Source organism: Berghia stephanieae, unplaced genomic scaffold, assembly GCF_034508935.2.
Source record: "Berghia stephanieae isolate SIO BIC M18660-M18661 unplaced genomic scaffold, UCSD_Bste_1.3 scaffold258, whole genome shotgun sequence".
Lineage (NCBI taxonomy): Eukaryota > Metazoa > Mollusca > Gastropoda > Nudibranchia > Aeolidiidae > Berghia > Berghia stephanieae.
Window position 1 is genome coordinate 1 of NW_027623711.1, and position 6,707 is coordinate 6,707.

At 37.2% G+C, this 6,707-nt stretch overlaps 1 long non-coding RNA gene across 2 annotated transcripts; it reads left to right on the forward strand.

The window, feature by feature from the left end:
• Positions 1-58: 58 nt before the first annotated feature.
• On the forward strand, positions 59-6,553 carry LOC144961475 (uncharacterized). Of its 2 annotated transcripts, none has more exons than XR_013643170.1 (2): positions 59-193; positions 1,499-2,616. It is a non-coding gene; the product is annotated as an uncharacterized LOC144961475 (long non-coding RNA). The 2 variants fall into 2 exon arrangements; XR_013643171.1 differs by lacking the exon at positions 59-193 and adding an exon at positions 4,478-6,553 and having other exon boundaries at positions 1,325-4,425.
• Positions 6,554-6,707: the final 154 nt, after the last annotated feature.

Below are 6,707 nucleotides of genomic sequence, written 5' to 3' on the forward strand. Positions count from 1 at the left end.
CATGTCGAAATCCTTCACAATTGAGTTATGCAAGTGACAACGCTATTAATATTTTATCATACTATGTTGTGGATAATTTTATTATTTTGTAATAAAAAGTTTTTCTTACCATGCAGGACTCTGAAATTAATACTGGCTTCTGAGGGTTACAGGGGCTAATCACCACCATGAAAATCACCCATGTGATAAATTGGTAAGACTCATTCATTTTATACTTATTTTCCATCGACATTTTGTCCCTGCAGTTTTTCGCTGCCGAAAATATTACACTTGACAGCAATTAATCGCAAATTCTATTTTAGTCGCAATTAGACTCAATTTTTAAAATAAATATGTATTATTTTTTCTTTTCTTGTTACTTTATATTTTCAGTAATTAATTGTCCCTCCCCCTCCCACTATTGAGTGTAATATATAGTAATAGATTAGTTAGATAAATGCACTGTTTCACCAGGACCAAATGTTTAAAGGACAACAGCCATTCCAACTCATATTTTATTACGATACATTCAAGGTGGCGCACTGAGATGGAGAGATGATGACCAGCTTGTGACAAAATTGACTGTTCCAGAATTTGTATTTTTTTTTATTAAAAAAAAATTTCTTGGAAGGGTTCTGGGCAGAGAGTTCACATTTTTCTATCCCTTATATTTGTTTTCCCTTTCCATGTTGCTCCCTGTCTTCGTTATGGATTAAGATTGCTCATTTTTTTCCTGGTCCTTGCGGGGGTCTTTAGTTGGGAGGCAGACAGTCAAATACAGTACCTTTCTTCTTGAGATGTTTTTTTTTTACTGTAAATCATCTCTCGGTTATGTACTGTTATAGTTATAGGTTTTGAATATTATTGCATTATGTAAATGTTTTAGTAGGATCCTTTGCTTGTGTCTCGGTGAGACTTTGAGGTAATGTCAAAATTGGTACATCTTTGAGGTGCTCGTGAAATCTACTGTTCCCTATTTATTGAATCAGTCACCATATCATCGTCCTTTTTATAGTGTTGCAAGCGCTATTAAGTCCTGTAGTAAGACAATATAAGCAGATCTAGGTGGGGGTATTTTTTGGGGTCTTTTTTTTTTTTTTCCAGATAAGGAATTTTAAGATTTGATGGTTGTCCATAGACTTTTCAAAATAAAATTTGACTTTGACTTTGAGTATGATGCAGTTATAAGTGCTTGATTTCTGAGGACTAATTATAAATGGTGACCACTCTATTGCGTTTTTGTATGCCATGAAAATGTTACAAAGACAATGAAGCGACGTTTTTTGGGAATTCTGCAGTCATTCATTCCTTGAATTTGATGAGCGCCTGTTGCATTTTAGTTCATTCAAGTATTTTAGAGTGACAAACACAACTCGTGCATTATGGGTTTATATGCAGATTTTTGTCTTTAAATTGTCAATAAAAAATAAAATGCTTTTTTTTTGTTAGCTGGCAGGTCTGAATTGAATGCTATTGCATACAAGTTTGTACTTTTAATCTTTTTTCTTTTTACATTTAGCCATCCTCACTTTATCCGGAGAATCGCCTGCCCCTCGTGAATGAGACAGTGAAGGCTATGGCTAAAACAAAGGTGTCCACAACCCAACTTAGGCAATACATTCAATCAAGCCAAGGATAAAATGTGTTGCCTAAAGATGTCGAAGATTTGCAGCGGAGATTGTTCAAGCCTGATATTGACAGGACGGACGGTGAGACGGAACAGGAATTACTGAGAGAGATAGAGGAGGAAGGAGGTGTAACAAAGTTCAGTGTGAATGAGGATGGTGGTTTTGAGTATTTGTTTTAAGTAACGGGAAGAATGAGGCGTGATTTGAGTGTTTTTTGTGATGTGTTTGTTATGGATGGAACATACAAAGTAAATCGATATTTGTATCCACTTGAGAATGTTATGTGCATAGATGATGAGGGTCATGGCGGGCGAAAGACTGGAAATCCATGACCAACCTGAAACTGACATTGTACCAGTATGACGTGTGACAAATACACAGGAAGGACGGTATCGAATTGTATCTTCAGTGACAAACAGGATCAATAGCTTGTTTCAAGTTATGGGAGAACATCAGTTCCTGCAAAGAATCTCCCAGTTGGAACAGTTTTTGACTCTTGTCTCTGAAGATAAAGACTTTGACATTGTTGACATGACTGACTTAATACAGACAAATCCCCATTCTAACCCTCTTTCTGACTTTTCAGAGACACCAGACATTGCAAATGCACGTACTGACCAGAGACCACAGACATTATAAATACACACTCTGCCCAAACAGAGACCACAGAAGTTATGGACACACAGACTGACCAGACAGAGACCACAGACGTTATGGACACACAAACTGACCAGACAGAGACCACAGACGTTATGGACACACAGACTGCCCAGACAGGGACTCCAGATAACAGAGACACACCGACAGAGACATGCGACCATAAAGATGCCCTTGACACGACAGAGACAGTTAGACTGCGAAATTTTTCAAATGTGACTCTACACAGGAAATTTCATACAGAATTCCCTTAATACCTTTACTCATTGTCCATTTGTAAAATTTATTTTCATGTAATAAACCACCAAAAAAGTAAAATTTTAACGTGGGTGGGGGCTGTCACGTTACTGTAGAACGAGTTAAGTCTCAATGGGATATTAGCTTTAGGCAACCACGAGTTGGTATTTTTCAAACCTGTTGCTATGCTATCTTGTGATGACAACGTCTCTCAGTCGCCAAACGTCACTAGCTATCCTTCACATAATGCAGGGTTGATTGTGTGAAGTACGTTTGGGGCCGGAAGATAGCAAGGCATAGTGCAGGCTACTGTACTGTGTCAGTCCGTGAACGGGTGACCAATTCATAGTACAGAGAAGGCAAATCTGTTACTATATGTCCCAATAAAAATATAACACAGAGAAGGCCGAAACTGTGTTATACAGGCCGGTACAGAATAAAACAAATATAACACAGGAGACCAAACACTGTGTTGTAGAATATCAAAATTTCAAAAGCTGGTCGGTCAGTGACGAAATAAAAAGGGACATTATAAGTCGTAATATCACATCTCAATAAAAGAGTGTGATAGTAAAAAGGTGCCCGTTAACAATTGAGTCGGTCAAGTCTCTATCCAGATTCAAAAGGATAGTGCAAAGTCCTGTATGTAAAACAAATTTGAGAAGCATGTTGTTCTCAATACTTGTTGGGTCGTGATCGGTATAGAGTGAAGTAGTGTTCATGCTACACATCTTCACAAAAAATCAGAGCAATGCTGTGTCAAGATTACAGAGGAGCAAGAAGACAAGATTTGTTTGTGTGTCTTTATATGTTACGGAATAGGTACATTTTGGTTGTCAAAACTTTCATTTTTATTTTGACATTTTCTTGATCTTTTAAAATAAAATTATAATTTATTTAAAGATATACTTTTGTGGGGACCTTTTGTAAAATCATTAGTCCGATTGTAGTTGTAAATTTCTTTATATTCTAATGTCATAAAATCAGTGACACCACTGAACTCCCTACCAGCGCTTTTACTCACTGAGTCCGTACAACCACGCAATTTACTCACCCAGTCCCTACCACCAGCGCTTTTACTCACCGAGTCCCTACCACCAGTGCTATTACTCACCGAGTCCCTACTACGAGTCATAGAGCTTTTACTCACCGAGTCCCTACCACATGCTTATAACTCACCGAGTCCCTACCACCAGGCTTTACTCTCGAGTCCCTACCACCAGTGCTTTTACTCACTGAGTCATAGAGCTTTTACTCACCGAGTCCCTACCACCAGTGCTATAACTCACCGAGTCCCTACCACCAGCGCTTTTACTCATCGAGTCCTACACCTTTGCTATCGAGTCAACTACTACCCACCAGCGCTATTACTCACCGAGTCCCTACCACCAGCGCTTATTACTCACGAGTCTAAGCTTTTACTCATGAGTCCCTACCACCAGTGCTTTACTCTCGAGTCCTACCACCAGCGCTTTTACTCACTGAGTCCCTACCACCAGTGCTTTTTAACAGTCTTTACTCACGAGTCCCTACCACCAGTGCTTTTACTCTACGAGTCCATACCACCATGCTTTTACTACTGAGTCCCTACGACAGCGCTTTTACTCACTGAGTCTAGAGCTTTTACTCACCGAGTCCCTACCACCAGCGCTATTACTCACTGAGTCCCTACGACCAGCGCTATTACTCACCGAGTCCCTACCACCAGCGCTATTACTCAGTGAGTCATAGAGCTTTTACCCACTGAGTCCCTACCACCAGCGCTTCTACTCACTGAGTCATAGAGCTTTTACTCACTGAGTCCCTACGACCAGCGCTATTACTCACTGAGCCCCTACCACCAGCGCTATTACTCACCGAGTCCCTACCACCAGCGCTATTACAGAGTCATAGAGCTTTTACTCACTGAGCACCTACGACCAGCGTTATTACTCACCGAGTCCCTACCACCAGCGCCATTACTCAGCGAGTCATAGAGCTTTTACTCACTGAGCCCCTACCACCAGCGCTTTTACTCACCGAGTCCCTACCACCAGCGCTATTACAGTGTCATAGAGCTTTTACTCACTGAGCACCTATGACCAGCGTTATTACTCACCGAGTCCCTACCACCAGCGCTATTACTCAGCGAGTCATAGAGCTTTTACTCACTGAGTCCCTACCTCCAGCGCTTTTACTCGTTGAGTCCCTACCACCAGCACTTTTACTCGCCGAGTCCCTACCACATGGCTATTACTGAGTCCCTAACACCAGGGCTAATACTATTAGCCACCAAATCCCTACCACCAGGGGGGACAATATAAGCTAAAACTAGACCCCCAAAATTCTTACAGTGATGCAGAAAAAAACAACGAACAGACCCCTTTCAAATTTACACAAAATTTTTCTTACAACAAGATGGATAGGTTTAGCAATAGTCTTGAAAAAAAATTTTTCAGAATTTTTTTTCGATTTCTTAGTGAAAATTTGGTGTGACATGACAGGAAAAAAAATTGATTTAAAAATTCATAAAACTGCTAAATTTTTGTTTAGCCCAAAACCCAACCATCATGATGCAAAACACATAAGAAAAATTCTGACCAAATTTGAAGACAATCTGATGGGAAACAATCCCGATGTGAATGTTAGAAAATCAGAGAATGACGCACAATGAAATTTTGAGAAAATGAAAAATTTGTCTTTAATTTGCTAATAAAGCTAATTATGCAAAGGCCAACAGTCATCAAGTATAACCAATATGGAACAAGAAAACAGTAATATTTTATAAATTGATCAAATTCTCTATGGTGAGGCTGAGGACCTAAAGCGGACCACAGACTTCACAGCAGATATCGGACTGCAGCCATAGATGTGAGGAATGAAGAAGAAGATCAAATTCTGCTAACCCATACCTCTAAGAAAAAACATTGCGAAATATTTTAATATCTGCTGTTATTCACCAAAAAATTACTTTAGTGGTCCAATATGCTTTATAGTTCTAAAATTCTTTAATTATATCTCATGAACTAATAATGTAATGTATAATTTGATGCTAAACACCAAAAATAACTGAATTAAAAAAAAAACAAACTTTTTTAAGGGGCAACATATCAACATAAGCTAAAATTAGACGTAAAACCCTAAAATTTCTAACATAGATGCACCAAAAACTAGCATATAAATTTCTTTCAAATTTAAACACAATGTTTCTTTCATAAATAGCTATATCATGAAAACTCTTGGAATAATTTTTTTAGAATTTTTATTTGATTTCAACTGAAAATTTAGCGCGGATCGACAGGAACAAATGAATTTTAAAATTTATAAAATTGCTAAATTTTAATTTACCCCAAACACTTACATCATGATGTAAAACACATCATAGAAAAGATTCTGAATAAATTTGAAGATAATTTAAAGGAAAATGACTAAGGTAGGATTGCTAGAAAATCAGACAAATGACATAAAACAGACATTTGAGAAAGCGCAAGCTTTTTCTATAATTTGACATAAAGTAGGTACCGTACCACAAACTAAATTTTCATAATGAGAATTTTGCAATATTATTTAAATAACAATGAAAGTATCATTGATACAAGAAAAGCAAAGAAAAAATGATAAAGTTAAAAGGCTGATTTTGCAGACAACTAAAAGAAATGATCCATCAAACTTTCAAAATATGACCGTAATAGGACAAGAAAACGAAATTTTGTAGATTGATCTAAGTCTAAAAAAAATTATAATTGGTTCACTAACCCATACCCCTTAGATAAAAAAAAATGCTGTAAAATTGATTTTTTTAACGCCCAGAGATAAAATAAATTTTGTGGTCAAATATGATGTCATACCTTATGAATTCATCATTATAATCACAAAACCTAATTATTTACTGTATACAATAGGTTATACAGATGATTTCTAGATATATTAAATGATTTTTGAAAATATGATATGGCACGCTATCCTCATTTTTCATTTTTTTATTCTACTTGAGAGACAAGTCGTATAAAATTAGATATCTAGTCAAGTTGAACTGCAAAATCAATTCTATTTTAGACAATAAAACAGTTAAAAAAGTGCACTAGCTCTGAATAAAAAGCAATTTGCTTTCCCAAACCCTTGGAATAAAATCTCTTTCGCCTCAATACAGAAAAAGTCAACACTACTTGTTTGCCACCACTTTTTTGTAGTTCCACAAAGAGGGGTTTATCCTGCCTGGATGGAAAA